This window comes from Leopardus geoffroyi, chromosome B1, assembly GCF_018350155.1.
Source record: "Leopardus geoffroyi isolate Oge1 chromosome B1, O.geoffroyi_Oge1_pat1.0, whole genome shotgun sequence".
In the NCBI taxonomy this organism is placed as follows: Eukaryota; Metazoa; Chordata; class Mammalia; order Carnivora; family Felidae; genus Leopardus; species Leopardus geoffroyi.
Window position 1 is genome coordinate 162,699,376 of NC_059327.1, and position 20,287 is coordinate 162,719,662.

General features: G+C 45.7%; 1 protein-coding gene across 2 annotated transcripts in view; it reads left to right on the forward strand.

Moving 5' to 3' along the window:
- Nucleotides 1-20,287, forward strand: part of LNX1 (ligand of numb-protein X 1) — a 186,065-nt gene that overhangs the window by 47,336 nt on the left and 118,442 nt on the right. Inside the window, exons 1-3 of one of the 2 annotated variants that reach the window (XM_045474034.1) lie at nucleotides 4,195-4,308; nucleotides 12,183-12,234; nucleotides 13,107-13,234. The gene's annotated coding sequence lies outside the window, so the exon portion shown is untranslated. Of the gene's footprint in view, nucleotides 1-4,194; nucleotides 4,309-12,182; nucleotides 12,235-13,106; nucleotides 13,235-20,287 lie in introns of those variants that run through there. The other variant, XM_045474036.1, reaches the window with a different exon arrangement.

Here is a 20,287-nt window from a genome sequence, read left to right on the forward strand (position 1 = left end):
AATAAATAAACAATCAACAGAGCAATTTAGAAATACTAAATGCCGTGGAATAAAATAAAAGTGGAGTAGGGTATGTAGGATCAGGAGTGTAAGGGGAGGTTTGCAACTGTACATAGAATGGTTACGAAAGGCCCCACTGAGAAAATGACATTTGAGTAAAAATCAGAGGGACAGAGCTGGCCATGTGGACATCTGGAGGAAGAGTATTCCAGGGCAGAAAGAATAGCTAATGTCAAGTTGTAGGATAGAGTCATGCTTAGCGTGTACAAGGGAAAGCAAGGAAGCCAGTGTGGCTGGAGTGGGGTAAAGGGGAAAGTAATAGATTAGGACTGAGAATTGTTGTGGATTGGGCAATATGGATGTCATTGGCTGAATATGCACAGTTTTGGAGAAATGGGAAGGAAATGCCGCGTTCTTCGTTCAGCACAATGGTGGATATACTTAATTCTGTTACTTCTCTCTAATTTTTAAAAATTTTTTTTTGTACTTTTTTTTACACTTTTTCTTTTTCCTAATTTTCAGAAGTTTGACCATTCTCAGAGGCAAGATATCTCCAGTCTGACTTTCTTGAGTTTTCTGGTCTCTAGCCTCGTCTCATTTCTGTCTCTACCTGCTACAAGGAGAGGCGGGGAATTTCAGCTATTTTTTTCCAGTAGGCCCTGGGCACGGAAAGAGGAAAAGGGCCGTGTGTGATTTGGGGCCACTGTGGCAGTCTGGGCAGGAAACAGGTGTCATTGTCATTAGAGGTCATCAAAAACAGCTTACTGAAGGGGCCACTCGGAAGGTGTGCACAGTGATGGTGCGGTACTCTGTGCAAGTGACAGTGTGTGTTTCAGTGGCAGGGGTGGAGTCATTACCACATAGGAGAATAAGAGCAATGACTTAGAACTCTGAGGGTTTGTGCCCTATGTTGGAAAATCAACCACTACATTAATCTGGGAGGGGACTTTAAATGCACATAAGATGGCATGTCACTGCCTTTGGAATCCTCTGCATTCATAGCGTTGTCTTTTTTGGTTTCCAGTCCCTGCATCCCTATTTTCTTGGACGGGATGATTACAACCTGCCATCCTTACCCAACAAGTTCAACCCACCCTAGACTTGAGAACAAATCTTTAATCTTGGAGACTTTACTTTCTAGTTCATTATAGGAAAGACAGGTTAATCTGTCTCAGACTTTGGATTGCTATTCGTAATGCACTTTTGGTTACAAAAAAAAAAAAAAAAAATCCAGCTAGCCTAAGTATATTCCAGATATCAGGTGTGCCCCCTTGCACATGGAGATTTAGTTAAACTTGGTCTGAATCCCAGTACCACTGCCTGTGAGAATTCAGCCCTCACCACCATCTCCATGAGTTCCCGGGTCACTTTCTCTTGTTTCTTCCTGCCTCCACACTCCCACATTGGCACGGGCTGTGCCAGTTCTGCTTCTTGTCTATCTGGCCGTTAAGTCTAGAGATTTCACCAGTCGCCCCAAATATGCTCATTACTTCAGCATTTTGTGAGGATAGAAACTTTAATGACAGGTCACTTTTCACTGTCTCAGTTCATTTTACCTTCAATTACCTTTCCTGTTTAAGGAGGACGTACAGTGCTTATGAAAAAAAGAACAAATAGGAAGTGTACCAGATTTAGTTGCTAGTATATTTTTAGTGGGGCAAGGGGAAAAGAGTAATATACCTTCTTTTCTAGGAAGAATAGAACAAAAGCAACTTTGAATATGGGCATACCCATCAGCTTCATAAACCTCCCTCCAACAAATCCACAGAACAATAAATAAATTCTGGCAGTTCCCTTTGTTTCTGTACCACCCACCATCTATGAGAATTTTTTTTTAAGTTTTATTTATTTATTTTAACAGAGAGAGAGAGAGAGAGCATGAGCAGGGGAGGGGCAGAGAGAGAGAGAGAAGGAGAGAGAGAGAATCCCAAGCAGGCTGTGTGCTGTCAGCACATAGCCCGATGCAAGGCTGGATCTCGTGAACTGGGAGATCATGACCCGAGCCAAAGCCAAGAGTCAGACACTTCATGGACAGAGCCACCCAGGCGCCCCTCTCTGAGAATTGCTAATATGCATGATAGTCCTATGTTGCAGCGAAAAGGCCGTCAGCAATAAATTTTCCATTTGTGAAACCATAGCCAAATATTCCAACCAATATGATAGCTTGTATAACTGGGGGTCATTTTCAAAATATTTGACCATCAGTACAGCACAGGCATCGACCAGCAATAGACCAGACCAGTTGGACAAGGTATCAGGAGTCAATACCTAGTACAGCCCCGTGGTAGATACCAGCTGAATATCTACCTTTGCTATAACCCAACAGCAACTTTGCTAATTCACATCATTTTGTTCCCAGATGTTCCTTTTCTCTTTCCATTCCCAAACCAAACTTTGTTCATCACCTATGCAACAAAGCCATTGTTAAACTTCTTCTTGTGCCCTCCCAACATTTCTCAGCTCCTGTCCCATTGTTGCCCCCGTAGGTATTATCCCTAATAAAGTCCATGTTTAATCATACCTTGGCATCTGTTTCTCCCAGGACTAAGACAAACCCTCTAATGGTTGTATCAAAATCACAGACAGCAGAGCTCACTTGTTGCATCTGGATTTATCCCTGGGTCACTGCAGAGGTTGATTTCATTTCCATTACTTTTGGTATGTACCTTGGCAGACTCTGAGTTTATTTCTCACTTTATCCCTCTTTCCATCAACCAGCAGAATCCTAAGACTTCCTGATGAGGATCTACTTTTGCTCTTCCATAAACTCTCATGGGATCATTTCCAGGGGAGGACAATGGTATGAACACAAGTCAGCCATTTAAGCAGGGGTAAAGAGGGTGGGTGGTGTATGGACTCTATAGAATGGGGAGATTTGGGGGAGGGGGCATGGGGGACAGGGAGAAATAATGATAATCAGTCTAGAGAGTTTGGCTTGGAGAAGACTGACACTTGGGACTAACCCACTGGCGACCCCTGGCATGTGGTTCCTGGTTTCTTTATCCTGAAGGAGATGCCACCTTGAAATGGGCTGAAGGTAGACCAGGAACGTCACGAATCTTCTTCTGACTTCAAGTTCAAAGGTGTTAGTGCATGCAGCAGGCCCTAGGGGCAGAGATGAGGAAGAGACATCCTATCACCACTGCTGTCCCTCTGCCCAAACTTCCCAACTCCATGACGTTGAAGAACGAGCATCTCACAGTACCTGGCTTACTGCCACTCTCACACTGTAGTGACAGCTGTGAGTTTAATGGGCAGAAGGAACACGAACAGTGTTGATCCAGGTGCAGCCGGATCACCTGGAAGGACTGGCCACCCTGGGGAGACACTTCAGTGAGAGTCACCCAACACGGGGGTGTGAGTATGCCTGTGGCACAACATGTCAAAGCTGCACATCCAGTCCACCTCCTGGAGCAACGCAGAGAAAGTGGGATTGGACTGGAAGGGTGGCCTCTCCTCTTGCCAGATGGACCGCACCACTCCAGGGGGACAACCTGAACTGGAAGAACCAGCCTGGCCACCCTGAGCTGATGGCCAGCACTGATATCGACAAAGCCTCAAATTAAGACGGTACAAACAGGGAACTTGGCAATCTGGGGCCTCTATTACCCAGACCAGTTAATAACGCTGCTTCTGGCTCTGAACTCTCCACAAATGTTCAGTGAACTGAGATGAAGGGATCTGAATACAAGATGCAGGCCTCTTCTCAGCCGTTCTCACATCCCAGCAGGAATGATTTCCTGCTGCCTCACCTGTACCTTGGCCCCTGGCTTGCAGTCGAGTCAACATTCCCAACTCAGGATCGGTTGAGCTACTCAGTAATGGAGGACTCCAGGAAAGGTCTGTGATGATAACTACCCACCCCCCCCCCCACCCCCCAGTCTCGCAGTTGGCAAAGGACAGCTGGTCAAAGTATTCATTACTCGGTGATCGTCTACACTTTGGAGGGGAAGGACAGCTTCCACACTGACTTTGGGAGGAGATGGCTGCTCCTGGGGCAGAGTTCCCAGAACTGGACCTGAAGAACCCTCCCTCCACATAGCCCAAACCCGTGTCCACTGCCCTGCTTCGCTGTGGCTTCATGACCATCAGGAGGTCTACCCTTGTTTAGTCTAAGCAGCTTGTCATGGAGAAGTGACAGGTAGCCATGGAATCCAGCTCTAAGAAAGATCTGAAAAGGCACCCATCCAGATTCATCATCCACCATGAAAAGGAGTATCTTCACCTGCTCAGGATTCAAGAAAAGTCAAAGGAACTCTCCTTTGCTGTTAGTCAGAATCTGACTGAGAGGCCATCTCCTCGTTGATGGTGAGTGGTCTTCATGATATTCTCTTTCTTATATTCTTTGACTTAGGAGAAGTAAAGGACAGGCTTCTTGGCAGTGATCCCCATTTTTGAGGACCTGCCCTTTCTTGGACAGAAGTGAAAGTTCACTGAGAAGGAAAACACTGCCCCGCCTAGAAAGTTGGCTTCCTCTATACTTCTCACACCAAGGAGGCCAGCAACATGACCCCCCTCTCGATTTTGCCTTTTCCACTCCATCTCACTGGGACATTTTTGTGGGTGTGTCTGTAAGTCATTGTAAGTTACTAGTTATTATGAATTTTCTACTCCCTCCGGAAAAAGTTTGAAGAAGTCAGGCTCTTAGGCCTAAACAAGGCTCTTAGGCCTGAACTCTATAATACAGCAGAAAAGACAGCAAATAAAGTGGAGAGTTGTGGGGAGGAAAATGCTAATTTGTTCTCCACTGAGGACTGACAGCACAGAAAATAGAATTAAATGGAAATTTAGATATGTGACACTTCAAAAGCTTATGAGGTTTGAGGTGGGGATCTTTAAAAATAGTTTACTGAAGTAAGCCAACTCCACTTTCAAGGAAGTTCAATTCTACTGATGTGAATATCTACAGATGTTTCTGTCGCCTGTAAAGAACGGGCCTTTTTCAAATTCTGCCCAAGGTGCCAGCAATTCTGACAGTGGGCAGGAAACCCAGAGGCCACATTTGAGAATTAGTCTTGCTACCCTCTCGGAGAACCCGCCCCTACAGTGTGAAAACTGTAAAGCTGTAAGAGGCCACGAGTTCTCTGGGGTAACATACATAGACTCTAGAAGCAGGTTAGGCTTCCCTTCTTGTGGACTCCCTTCTCTGCATGGCCCTACAGAGCTAAGGGCCACCACGAGGCTGTGTGGGCACCCGGGAAGACTATGAAGCCTAAAATCAAGACGAACTGCACTCCAGTGTTGGCTCTGCCATTTACTAGCTGGGCAAACTGGAGCAGGTACTTTTTAACTGGGAGCCTCTAGATGAGAAGAAAAAGCCCACCCCCTCCTTCGTCCAAGTGCCCCCGCGCTACTCCTCCGTTATGGTGATTCCCACCTTTAGTTGTTTAATCACTGGCCTTAAACTCTACTTCTCCTTTGATTATGAGTTCCTGAAAATACTCTTGTTCACCTTGACCTTGCCTCACATATTAATGGTGTTTCATAAGTTTGCTGAATAAGCGAGTGAAAGAATTAATGAGTGAACAAGGAATGTCTAGACTGTAGCATTATTGTAAAATTAACATGGAATACAATCAGCTCCCTGTCCAAAGTCAACAGGCCTAGACTCCTGGGAAAGGAAGGGAAACCTCAAGATTTAATTTGACGTGAATTCCTCCATCCTCTCGTCCTCTCCTTGTTTTAGATTCAACTTTTATTTATTTATTTTTTATTTATTTTTTGTTTGTTTTTAATGTTTATTTAGTTTTGAGACAAAGAGAGACAGAGCATGAACGGGGGAGGGTCAGAGAGAGAGGGAGACACAGAATCCGAAGCAGGCTCCAGGCTCTGAGCTGTCAGCGCAGAGCCCGACGCGGGGCTCGAACCCACGGACCTCCAGATCATGACCTGAGCCGAAGTCGGAGGCTCAACTAACTGAGCCACCCAGGCGCCCCTCAACTTTTATTTTTAATGTTTATTTATTTTTGAAAGAGAGAGAGAGAGGGTGAGTGGGGGAGGAGACAGAGAAGGAGACACAGAACCCGAAGCAGGCTCCAGGCTCTGGGCTGTCAGCACAGAGCCCAACACGGGGCTTGAACCCACAGACTGCGAGAGCATGACCTGAGCCGAAGTTGGACACTTAACCGACTGAGCCACCCAGGCGCCCTGTCTTAGATTCTTGTTTAGTTCTTTGAACTAATATTTATCACAGGGATTGGGCAATGGGCTGAGGCCTGAGCATCTATGAAAAGCCATGTTCCCTACTTGGCTGTCTAGAGAGGAGAGAGTCTTTAAGAATTGACAATCAGTGACAGAACCGCTGAAGTAGAGTGTGTGTGGTAAGCACAAGGCAGGCACAGATATCCACTCAGGGAGGTCACAGAAGTTTCTGTGAAGGAGATGGCATTTGAGCTGAGCTCTATGGATGGAGGAGGAGTTTCCCAGGCTGAGGGAGGAGTAACACCTGAGTCTCGGGTCTGCCTGTCATCAGTTGGGCATGTCGCACAAGTTACATCACCTTCCAGAGACTCAGTTTCTTCATCTCTTAAGTAGAGTCAGCTCATGGGATTTCTGCCAGGAATCTGTGAGAGAACACAGACAGCGTGCATACCATCCATCCAGGCAATGGCAAATGAACAATGACTGTTAGATGGCCTCGCAGGGGTGAGAGCCTAGAAGTGAGAGACCTTGGTCGTTAAGGGAACCACAAGCAAGTTTTGGGGGTACGCAAGGAGAACCGCCGTAAACAGTGCCTCTTTCCAAACTCGGGTCTGGGATAATCTGGAAAATATTCAAAAGAATAATAATGGAGGCAAAAATATCACCTTTTAAATGGTAGTGGCTAAATTGGAGAACAACACCCGGGACAAGGGAAAACAGAGCTTGAAGACACCCAGACCAGGCAGACCTGGGAGTGGCGGTTTCTCAAACAGAAGGCCGGCCAGAGAAAACTCAGAGCACGGCGGCGCAGCACAGGGAAAGTCTGCCTTGCTCCCAACACAGAAAAGGGAGGAGCAAAGCCGAGGTTACCTGGTTGTTCTTTCCCGTATTTCCAGTCGGGGACTCCCAGAGGCAGAGGGGGGAAAAGTGTGGAGCTAGTCAGGGCCTGCTTTGGAAACCATTTTCCCGTGGAAGTGGGGGTGTGAGGGAGTGCTCCCCTCCGACACAGAGTTACTCGGGCCTGGGGTCTGGGAGGTGGATGGTGTTCTGCGGATGGAAAAGATAAGAAAGATCTTGACGAGTTTTGATAGGCAGGCAGGGGCCAGATTGTGAAAAACCTCAAGTGCTAGGCAAGGTGAATAAGCTGAAGGTGGGGTGACCACCGAGAGGGAAGGGAGAGACACTGAGCAGAAGTGTCAAGGTTAGTGACCAGGACAGCAGGACATATCTAAATAGTGACTCTAGGCTTCATGCTTATAGGAGGAGGGAAGGTGGTGCCATGGTCCTGCCAGGTCACCAGGAAGTCGAAGAGGCTGGCAGGGAAGTTGAATCTGGGCCAGATAAGCTTGAAGTAAAACCTAGGGAGCAGGTATTCTTGGGCAGCCTCCAGGAAGCAGGGATCACAATCAGTGCAGAGAAGAAAGCGAAGTTTGAATAAGGGAGTGAAAAACCTGGAGGGTTGAGAATAGCATTCCCTGATTTTTTGAAATGGAAGATTTGGGGGTGATAAGAAGATCCAACGGGTAGCCCTCAGAAAGGGTAGCCTAAGAGGAGTCGAGGTCAATGTCCTTATAGTTGAGGGGGTCAAGGAGGCTGGAGGGGTCATCTACAGTGCCATGAAAGCCCTCAGAATGAAGCCAAAGTTAGCAAAGAGAAGAGACATTTTCCATTTTCCATATATGGTACTAGGTCAATCATTAGAGCTGTATATGAAGGAACCAGTAAAGAAACAAAGACATGATAGCCTCCAAAATAGTACTAATCATCACCCAAAAATGGAGTAACCCACCTGGTTTATGCAGGGGTGGAGTCATATACACATAAAGATATTTACAGTTCCGGAATATAGGCCTTGTGATAATTATAGTTGTGTATATGTGCTGCAGCAGAGTATGCTGGCCACAAATATGTGCCAAGTTCACAAAATACGTGCCAAATCCAATACCTGATGCACTACCTCTCCCCCAAATAGCACGCAAAGCAGAGAAATGTCTGCTCCTAACCTGTAGATCCATAGCGTGTCCTAGAAGCTCATCTGCCAACCAGGCAATACACAGGCTGTGAGTTTGTGGGAGAACCAGAATCTCTTCCACATACACAGAACCAGATGGCATCTATCACATCAGCTGATAGTTGTGATTATTACTATTATTTTCCATAATTGCCCTTGTGGGATCTGCTTATTTGCATCATGCTAAGCACTTGTAATTAGCCAATGAAAGATTTGGGGCTAAGCTAGTTTAAAAAAAAAAAAAAAAAAGACCTGAGGCCAATTTGATGGCATGTATACAGCAATTCCATCTCATAATGCTGAGCACTTTCAGCCAAAGAAGCTTTTTCTAGAGATGTGTTTATTAAAATCAGATGGGATATGTTTTTGTTGTGGCATTTAGTCATCTTAGACAACTCTACAAATAGGCCATGAGAAAAAAAAAAGGAAGCAAACAGGGGCAAAGTAATTCTGACGAATCACGAGGCATGGTCTTAGCAATGGGTCCATTGCCAGGAGGAATCCTTGAGGATGCCAACCTTCATTGTGTTGATCTAGAAGGAAAGAGCTTTGAAAACAGACCTCCTTTCCCCCCTTAGATTTCCCTGTCAAGACACATAAAAGAATTCAAACTAATCAAAAAGCCCAAGTGAGCTGGCTGGTTAACTAGGACAGGCCCAACCTTGAGTTCAGAGGGATTTCTAATGTGTTCCACCTGCCCTTCCAGACAAAGCTGTTTACGGGATATAACGACTGCAAAGGAGACGTGCTTCTAAAGAGAAAGAAGACCATAAAGTAGCCAAAATGGCACATCCTGGAAGTTTAGCTCAACACTGAAAACATTGTCACTCTTTATTTTTTCTAGAGAAGTGTACTCTTGATCCCCTTTATCTATTTCATCCCCTTCACCCGCCCCCCCCCCCCACTCCCCACATACACACCTACCTTCTGGCAACCTTCAGTTCGTTCTCTGTATTTAAGAGTCTGTCTTCTGGTTCGTCTCTTAAAACATTGTCACTCTTGATAAATTACCCTGTGCATAAGATGCTGAATTTCTTTCTTCCCTTTTTTTTTTTTTTCTATTAAAAAAGCTGTTTATTCATGATGAGAGTAGTAGCCAGCAATATCATGGAGACCGGAAGCAGTCAGCCCTCGAGGGGCTTCATAATCTGGTCCTACAGTACCCATCCAAACTTAGCATGTGATGGATCCTCTTCCCCTGCTTCCACCTGCTCCCCCACCACACCTTCCTCCCCACCACACACAGGCTGTGATCATTCCTGCCTCCATCTACACGGCCACCCTGTTTGGAACTGTGTGCCCTTCTCACCATCTCGCCAGATCCTTCAAGGTTCAATACGTTCTCCATGAAATCTTCCCTGATGGCACCAGCCAACACCATTCTTTTCCTTTCCTGACTGTCTCGCCGTCTTCTGTGAAACTAGGCATAGAAATTACATTGTCCTTGGACTTACATCTTGAAGATTCTAAGGTTACCTCTCAGCTCGAGGGCACCACGGCCCTTTAGCAAGGACTAGAGACTACCCCGTATGGTATGGGGGAAAAGAATGGCACGGTGTGCATCTGGTATTTGCCAACCCAGGTCTCCATCATCCGTCATGGCGGTGGTGGTATTGGAACTTAATTTTACATGGTCTCATATTACCCAATGGCATGCTGTTCCTTCCATGTTCTTAGGGCTGCCCTGATAAGATTTTCAGATTTTAAAGGCACTGACTGTTGAAGTTATAGAGAGAAATAACCATAAAAGTTGCCATAGACTTACAACTGATCGTTCTATAAAGGGATCCATCAAGTTGATCTTCCATTCTCCAGTTGATTTGACGGGCTTTGAAAAGATGATTTCATATTTCAAAAGTACGATTTCATGGATTTCCTGGTGCATTTCGCATAACTGTATGTAGAAATATATGCACGTGTGTATATGTTCTATGTGTATATACTATACGTATAAACCAGATTAGTAATTCATCTGTAACTGAAGACACTCCTTCCCGGAAACTACACTCCCCCAGGGCTACTTCCACAAGATACTTCCTTCTGAATAGGGAACGGGTGAGAAGCTTCATTAGTGTCCACGAAGTTGCCCCATGAGCATGAAATTAGAAACTTTCCTCTCCTTCTTTCCACTGGTTAAAACTGCTCTCGGCCTGCTGCTTGCGGGCTGGTCCGTCCTTAAGTAACTTCTCAGCCTTTCTATATGCCTGGGTTTCCCCAGCTTTGAATGCACATAGCACCTAACTTAAAGGGTTGTTGTAAAAAAAATACTTAGAACAGTAAGTAGCACCCACTAAGTGCCTATTCAATGTTAGTTTTGTACGTTTCTGATTTATATCTTTTCCACAACACTTTAGAAATGTCATTTCCTGAATAATGCAACGACAGCCCCAGTGGAATAATGAAACCCATATTGATTTTTTTTTTTGGTAACCATGAGAGATTATTCTAAATCCAGGAGTACCAAGATGCCTCTTACTTGGGATGGCTGATTGTGTGAAATACATCTACTTTTGTCTCTTTCTCTTCGTGTATACACCATACTAGGGTGTGAACTCCACTCCTGCTTCAACTCTTGTTCTTAATGTTTATTCATCAGGCCATATATGTAGATGGCCGAGTGTATGTGACTATAGCAAGGGAAGCCCCATAGCCTGGGAGCCTTTGGATACAGCTTTGTGCCTGATCACTTCCTACCAATTCTTTTCCCCTGCAACTCCCCCACCAAAACCAAAACCAAACAAAACAAAAAAACAAAAAACAAACTGTGATTCTGCCCTCTGAGGACAGATTTGGTGGCCCTAGCAAAAAAAGGTGAGGCATGACTGACACACAGGAAAGGCAGGTAGCTTCAAGACTGCCAGAGGCTCGGCCTTCCAGATGACTCATGGGGTTGGCCACTCGCCCTGCCCTTCTCAGGGACAAGGGGACACCCTGTCAAAGTGAAGGAGAAGTCTTTCTTTTGTTGTTTCTCCGTTGAGTCTCAGCTGGTGGACCAGGTCTTTTCCTGAAAGACCTAAGTGGTGGAAAAGTGTTTGCAGAGTCGTTTTGTTGTTAATACGACAGGGGAGGCCACGCCTACCTTAGTTTCTATTGGATAAAAATGTGAGTGGGGATTTTTTTTTTTTTTTAAGGCTTTTCATTCTCTTCAAAGCGCACCCAGCTCCCAGGTGGGGAAGGTGTAACAGGGCAGTCTGGGATGGCTGGGGGAGGGTGGCCAGGGAAGTATCCAGAGTCTGCTCTGTACCTCAGGCACTTAACTAGAATTTCTCCTCCTTCCCTGGCTGATCCTTTTACAAGGTATTGAATGACCGGCTGCGCTCAGTTAAAGTGGAGGCCAAGAGAGCAGAATCAAGACCTCCTTCCCTCCCTCCTCCCTCCTCCCCTTCTCCTCCATTCCTCTTCCTCCACCCCTCCCCCAGTCAGGACGCCAACCTACCCATCGCAGGACCTACCGAAACCCGCTAAAGTAGTCCAATGTTAGAATGTGTGGAACCAAAGCATTTCCAATATCAGGAGAAGAGAGACACAGAATCGGGGGGTGGGGGGCAGGGGGGCAGGGAGGGATAGGAATTTCAACACTTTTTTCTTAAGGGGTGGGGGGAGGAGGAAATGTCTCTCTGAGGAAACGTCTCTGCCATCTCTCGGAGTGAGAATGGACAGTATCCCCAGGTAGCGCTCCAGAGAGTGAATAAATTGTTGAGAGATGCTGGATGGGGACCACAGACATAGAGGACGTTTAAATACAATGAAGGGAGTTGTTTACAATCTTCTGGAAGATGCCAAAGCGTTTAACAGTCAGTCCTAATAGCTCCCAGCTGCGGCTGTGGTGCTGGCGGAGCTGAGCTGTGGAGTTACTATCTTTTCCTGCTGGAAAAACTGAAGCAACACAGCGACTTGCCCAGGGTCACACACCAGGCTTGGGACAGAAATAATCCTGACTCCTTCTTCCTGGCTGTAACCAGCAGACAAAGCCACCTTATTACTGTACTATCATTCAAATCTGAATCATTTAAATTGTTCCTAATTGCAGGCCTACAAGTGAACTGTCAACTCCATGTGACTAAGACACCAGGCAAGCCAAGGTAGGAATGACCTTGAAGTTTTACAAACTCCTGAATAAGGGCTTAAAACGCTGCCCTCCCACTGGGGCGGGGGTAGGGAAAAAGCATTTGAAAACGTGACCTTGAAAATGCCAACAAATATCATATTAAGATTTTTTTTGAATTTGAAGGGGTTCCTGGGTGGCTCAGTCAGTTAAGTGTCCCAACTTTGGTTCTGGCCATCGAGCCCAACGTCGGGCTCTGTCCCGACAGCCAGAGCCCGGAGCCTGCTTCGGATTCTGTGTCTCCCTCTCTCTGCCCCTCCTCCGCTTGCACTCTGTATGTGTGTCTCTGTCTCTCGAAAATAAAGTGACATTTAAAAAATTTTTAAAAAGATGTATTTGAAGAGTCACCTCCAATTTTTTAAAAATTAGAACACAGAAACACATGGGGTTCAAATGGATGCCATTCAAAAAGGCATTTGAGGGTGACTCTCAAATATTTTCCAAAAAGTCAGTCTTCACAGTCTTCTTTTTATGCCCACAAATTTACTGTCTTGATTTGGTGGTTCAGTGTCTTTTTTAAGTCTTTTAGGGACAGCTACTTGGGACGGGGTGGGAGGAGGGGGCCGAGGAAACAACCAGGCTTTCAAGTTCCAATCTGTCCACGGGGCTGGACACGTGCAGTGCTCAGGAAAGAAAGTAAATTCCAACCGGCAAATTGCTCTAACTGATTCATTTGTCCGAACCTAGACGCCACCTACCTGCTCACAGGTATTCAGGTAAATGACAGGTGGGAGGGACCTATTGACTGTTTCAATAGCTAAGGTCCCAGCAATGTTTTATCTGTGAGGCTCCCTGTGATGTCACACATTTCCTGCTCTCAACCAACCAATGCCTTCCTCCTTCCTTTAGGCACCTGTACGCTGAGGTTGAGCCTGGTCACGGCTCAGGCAGCCCCACGAGCTGCTGGATTCACCCACAAGGCATGGAAACTTCGGGGCTGCTGCTGCTTTGAGAGCCCCAGACACACACTTGAAAAGGTGAGTTGAAACTCTCCATTTTTCTCCTTTGACGTTCAGCCCCATGGCCCCTGAGGGATCTGAATGAGGAATTTGAATGAAAAAAATACATAAGCTGAATGGCTTAGCTCTGAGTTTGTCCCACAGGGAGAAGCCCTTTTGAGAGGGAAGAGCAGAGAGATGCCTTTGACATTTTGGTTGCACAGGAAAATTCTCCCAGGCCAGATATTTAATCCTTTTTGTTTCTCTTAATCATTAAGCCAGCCTCTGCTTGTCTGGGAAGTTGATCTGATTTTTTTTTTTTTTTTTTTTTTTAAACCCTGCAGTGGAGACTTTTTTGAAACTGAACTCAAAGGTTCAGACCTGTCCGGCCCGTTTAATGGGGGTTGGGAGGCCAGTGCCGACTGAATTCACGGTTGCCTTATTTTTGCCTTACTTTCTGCATTTGTCTCCCCAGAGGTAATTTCCATCTGAACCTAACATGTCCCCCCACCACCAGAAGTCTGTTTCTCAGGTGAATTCTGCTGCCCCTCTCAGAAGCCCTGGACTCCTTTTCCTTCCTCTTTCTTCTCTAAAAACTTCTTCTGTTTTCTTTGTTCTTTGTTGACGCTCTTAAAATCCACTCTGCAGTCTGGGTTAGAATTGTTTACATCCAGACCTGGCCTGGCTGCCTGCTGACCTTTGATTTAAAGAAAAGATCATTTCCTCAGTGCTTACAAGAATGTAACTTCAGGTCTGATCTTTAATTGTTGTTGTTGGTTTTTTTAATCCTTCCACTTTTTCCCCCCTTTAACAGCAAATCTTTATTTAATGTTTTTAATAGCAAATATATGGAGGAGACTGTTCTCCCCGGGACCTGACTTTTTTTTTTTTTTTTTTTTTTTGAAGTAATTTTACTCCTAGGATCCATTTTTGTGTTCTTACTCCTGATCCCACAGCCTATACTCCTTCTGTTCCTGACAGCCCAAGAGCCCCACTCTACATCCAGCAGAGAAAGGAAAATACATCCCGTTTCCCTGCTGAGCTGAGCTGGAAAACATGGAGGGGAGAAATCAGCCTGTGAGGGGACCTTTCATTCTGGATTCCTTCATGGCTGCTTTTCTGAGATTTCAGTCAGCCAGTACCTTTGCAAAAGGAATAGCCTGTTAGGGGTTATGCTCATATTCGTCCGCCCCGAAATTCAAAGTGCATGTCAATTCTCCAGAAGTCGAAATTGAAACAAGCTGAGAAGAGTTTTGTCGGACCGCTGCTTCTCACTACCGAGATTCTGCCCTGGCCTTGTTGCCACTTTCTCGCTTATTCGGTGGAGGCTTGTACTGTTCTTGAACTGACCTTCGTGGGTTCTTTTCCCGAGTGGTATGTCTGGATGGTGGTACCTTACCCGTGTGTTTTCTCACTTGATTCGGAGCTTTGTCAGCAGAGGACAGAAAGAGAGCTCTCAGGTCCTGAATCTTCTGGAGCAAAATATGTCTTTAACGTCAGAAACCTCTCCACGAGACGCATTCCTTCTGGACTACCATGGTCTGTTAGATCTTTGCACCGTAATTGATGATTAAGTACCCCATTTCATCGCTACATGTCAGGGTCCCTGGCTACTAAAGGAACAAAGCTGTGGGTGCCATGCCCCCAGATATAAAGAAAGGAAAGAAATTACAGAGGCTGGAATTCAGAGTCAGGTTATCTAGACTGCAGTTGGCCTCTTGGATAATTTGCGCACAAATATTGTCCGAGGGGATGAACGCCCCACGGTGGCTCCCTACGTGTGGTAACTGCATCTCTTGGTTCAAGTGGCAATAAGACCTGTCTGGAAAACATACGGTGTCTCTCCACTTACATCCTTGGGCAAGTGACTTAGCCGCTCAGGCCCTCAGTGTCTTCATCGGTAAAACAGGAGCTAATCCCTGTGATACGAAGTGATCGTGAGAAGTAGTTGAGGTAACAGAGAGAGAGGGTCATGTGGCCAGTGTCTAAGGCCACGTGGGTGCCAAACAAAGGCAAGATCCGCTCTCGAAGGCATTCTCCTGGGTGCTTGGCAGAGATAGTCTGACCCTAGCAAGGTAAGAGATCTTCCGTGGCTGCCGTCGTTAGAAACTCTGATGGTTCTTGTAATGGTTATTAATTGTACATAATTAACTCCAACCTTAACAGTTCAGAGAAAGAAAACAGGCAGGAGGCAGGAGGACACTACTTCAACCTTGTCATACAAGCTGGGGCAATCTGGCCTCTGCCAGCTCCCGGACATGCTTAGGAGACACCGGCCGCTGCTGTTCCTCCGGCCTTTCCCGCCTCAAAGCTGTGGCTGCACCACAGACCCAGCAAACGTGGTTCTCCGCAGGCCTGCGGGGGACATGTCCTGTTGTCGTTTGCTGTAATCTGACTTGGCAGGCAGCCCTTTCTGCTTTCCACTGTGCTCTCTCCAGGGCAGACTGGGTGCTTGGTTTCCTCCAATCTTGCTGATAAACACCCTGTGCCGCTGTGCCTCGCCACCCGGGGCGGGGGAGGGGGGTGTGGGGGCGGGGCGGCCGGAGGGAGGAAGAAACTGGTTTGGAGCCTGCACTGCCCTGGGGAAGGGGGCTTGGGGATCCCTTGGATATGATTGCCTCACTAATGGATTATCCTGCACCCTTCGATGACCTTGAGTCATTGCCTAAGAGGCTCCCGGGCCTTCTCTAGATCTCACCCTATCCTGAAAAGCTAAGGCAGGTTTTCATCATTCATGAGTAAGGTAACCGCCTAGCGGATGGAGGACAGGGGTTCATAACCTTGACCTTACTACTGGTGTGCTTCGGGGATCCTGGGGGAAAGCCTCAACTTCCCTGCCCATCAGTTTCCTTGTTTACCTTTCCCCAAAAAGGGACGCTAACATGGCATACCTCACGAGCAGCCGGGTCCTCTAGCAGAAGCTGGGGGGGGCAGCATACCTCGGTAAATCAGACCGACTGCAGGGGAGTGGGTGATGCCTCACTGGGAAATGCTCCTCTTGTGTAGTTCTTGGTGGAACAGGGCTACTGCTTTAGAATAGTGGTTTGGCCTCTGCCATCAGGTTGCCTGGGTTCAAAACCCAGCTCTACCTTATACTAGCGGGAGGGGGGGTGGGGGTGGGGGGCTGGGACGGGTTATTTAACCCCGCTTTACCTCAGCTGGAAAATAGGCTTCTTATGAAGAAGAAACAACTGAAATGTGTAAACTGCTTGGAATTCTACCTGGCACAATGTGAGCTATTGCTAGTAGTGTTTTTTTTTTTTTTTAATTTTTTAAGTTTATTTATTTATTTTGAGAGAAAGAGAAGAAAGGGAGAGAGAGAGAGAAGGAGTGAGAGAGAGAATGCCAAGCAGACTGCACTGTCGGCCCAGGGCCCAACGCAGAACTCGAGTTCATGAACTGTGAGATCATGACCTGAGCCAAAATCAAGAGTTGGACGCTTAATGGACTGAGCAACCCAGGCAACCCCCTCCCCTGAATACTGTTTTTTTAAAGGAAAGTAGAATCAGATCTGGGTTCGAAGCCTGGTTCCACCAAGTAATTCCTAGGCACTTAGTACCTCTTTGTCTTATGTAGCAAACCCCATGCTATTGTGAAGAATAACTGACATGGTTTCGTGTAAAATGCTTGATGTATAATATAGCAGGTGCCCAATAAATGGCAACTCTTGTTCTATTATTACAGGCATATATCTCTTGTTATATGATACACAGGCATGTATCTCTTGTTATATACAGGCCTATATCTCTTGTTATATTATATACAGGCCTATATCTCTTGTTATACACGGGCATAAATCTCTTGTTATATACACACCTATATCTCTTGTTATACACGGGCATATCTCTCTTGTTATATTATACACAGGCATATATCTCTTGTTATATGATACACAGGCATACTTAGCTTTATTGCATTTTGTAGATATTGCATTTTTTACAAATTACAGGGTCGTGGCAAGCCTCCCTCCAGCAAGTCTATCGGTGCCGTTTTTCCAACAGCATTTATTCCCTTCATGTTGCTGTGTCACATTTTGGTAATTCTCACAGTATTTCAGACTTTTCATCACTGTCGGATTTGTTATGGTGATCTGTGATCAATGATTACAACTCACTGGAAGCTCAGATGACAGCATTATTTAGCAATAAAGTTTTTTTTTGTTTGTTTTTTAAGTTTATTTTGAGAGAGAGAGGGAGAGCACAGGTGCATGCAAGCATGAGTGGGGGAGGGGCAGAGAGAAAGGGAGAGAGAATACGGAGCAGGCTCCACAATGTCAGTGCAGAGCCCCACGTGGGGCTCGATCCCACAAACCGTGAGATCACGGCCTGAGCAGAAATCAAGAGTCAGAAGCTTAACTGACTGAGCCACCCAGGAGCCCCTAGCAATAAAATATTTTTAAATTAAGGTATATACATCATTTTTTTTTTTAATTTTTTTTTTCAACGTTTATTTATTTTTGGGACAGAGAGAGACAGAGCATGAATGGGGGAGGGGCAGAGAGAGAGGGAGACACAGAATCGGAAACAGGCTCCAGGCTCTGAGCCATCAGCCCAGAGCCCGACGCGGGGCTCGAACTCACGGACCGCGAGATCGTGACCTGGCTGAAGTTGGACGCTTAACCGACTGCGCCACCCAGGCGCCCCACATCATTTTTTTTTTAGACATAATGCTATTGCACACTTAATAGACTGTGGTGTAGTGCAAACATAACTCCTATATGCACTGGGAAACCAAAAAATTTATTTGACTCGCTTTATTACAATATTTGCTTTATTGCGATACTCGCTTTTTTGTGGTGGTCTGGAACGGAACCCACACTGTCTCCGAGGTGTGCCCGTGTGGAAAACAATTATTATATTGGTTAAAGTTAGACTTCTTGGGTCGTGCTACAGTTTGGACATAATAACGATGGAAACAGTAGTAAGTTGAGGGCCAAAGACTCTGAGAAAAACAGATTTCCCGAAAGCCCCCTCCTTCCCCGAAGGTTTGGAAAGAAAACCTGTTAACAAAGATTATCTTGTTTATCTTGGAGCTCCAGGGTAGGGTGGCTGCCCGTTGAAATGCCTGGTCTTTTGCAGACCTGTGGCGGTAGGACTCGGTGAGGTAAATAAACAACGGATTCTCCTGGAGCAGTGATTCCTAGCTTCCTGGCCTCCGGTGTCTCCCTATTGGATGTGAATTCCTCACTTGGAGTGGAGAAAATAGGGTCTGCTGGGATTCTGACTTCTTGAAAGGCCATGTAAAATGCCTGCCAAGAGAGCACGTACAAGGGAGGCTCTGAAATGTGTCTGCCTCATCACGTCAGTATTCATGGAGCTCATCTATTCATGGATCTCCTGGTGATGACACAGAGCTATGCCTGATATTTACGTGCTGGCATCATGTAGACTCACTTTTATGTGGGTGGCATATTTATGGTCCTCTGACAGTGCCTCTAAACTATCAAGGGCTTTTCAAAACTATCTGGAAGGAAGACAACATCTCTCTTCCTGGGTTAATGGGATTTAGCTATCTGCTCTCCCCAGGGACTAAGGGTCAACATGAAAACCATGCAAGGTGGTAAGTATAAAAAGTGCACTTAGCTGAAATCAGAAACAGAAAATGTTGGTCGCCTCCTGTGAACCTCTTACATTCACCATTTCCTCTAATCTCATTTTGTTCCGAGTGAACAATGACACCATAGTGACCTATTGCTTAGTTATATGGAGACACACAGCTCATCAATATAAGAAAGAATTTTCTTTTCTTAAGAATTAGAGCTGTCCAAAAATCCAGGAGGTTGCCTTTTGGGGTACTGAGATCTCCGTCACTGATGGTGATTGTTTTTTGGTGTATTTGTTTATTTGGCATATTTATATGTGCCTGGTATGTGTTGCTAAAAGAATGAATGAATACCAGAGAGAATTCGTATTTCTTCAGCAAATCATATATTCATCTCTAAAGTGAAGGTTATCGTTGATCTCGTAGCATTACTCCAACAATTAAGTGAGAAAATACATGTAAAGCACCCAGCACAGTATCTTGCACCTAGTGAACTACTCATTACGTAGTAATAATGATTATGTTGTATTTTCTACTGTATTCTAAAAAGGAGGGGGAAGAAGCGAATCCTGCTTCAGGTAGGGAGTAGACAAGATGGCCTCCAGATTTGGGATTTGTAGTTTTTATGAGAATCCCTTCATTTCTATCCTTTTCATCCCTGATCTTCTTCCTCTGCCTTTCTAAAAGAAAGGCGCTTGCTTGTGGGAGCCATGCTCTTTGACATAGTAGGTTAACCAGTACACTTTTAACCGTGGCAGTAGGTTCTGTCCCAGTTAACCAGGGATGTTGTTGTTGTTGTTGTTTTGTTCTGTTTTGTTTTGTTTTTTACATCATTCATTTGTGCCTTGGAATGTGTGGATTCAAATTCCACCATGATTTTCCAGTGACTCTTATTTGCTTCTTGTGTTTGATGCATTTGTCACAGGCACACAAAAGACTTCACCAACAGCAGAATGGAAACTCTCCAAGAATTTTCTTTAATAGCCTCTTGGCACAGCGCATGGCAACAGCACTGCATGATGGTGAGGTGGAAACATGCCATTGCTATCTGGGAGATGATTTGCATAGCTGGCTTATGACTGCGTTTGTCAGTCACGTGGCCTTTTTTGACTAGAACGCTGCACGTTTTGGCTCCTGCGTTAATACATGAGTCACCTCGTGTTTTCAAACTCCTCATTAAGTATTGTTGTTATGTGTGTATTATGTTTTCTACAACACACACAAACTCAGCCATTCCATCTGTAGTCTTGGGGCCCTGGCAAATTTGGTGTAATTGTCATCGCAGAAGACATCAGTATTCCAGCTTAGTAGTGGGTTGAAAGAAGTTATTACATTTTTATACTAGGGCAGAACTGCCATCCCTAAGCACAGAGCAGTCTAGGGGCGCCCGGGTGGCTCAGTCAGTTGAGCATCTGACTTCAGCTCAGGTCATGATCTCATGTTTCGTGAGTTCGAGCCCCACGATGGGCTCAGTGCTGACAGCTCAGAGCCTGGAGCCTCCTTCAGATTCTGTGTCTCCCTCTCCCTCTGCCCCTCCCCTGATCACACTCT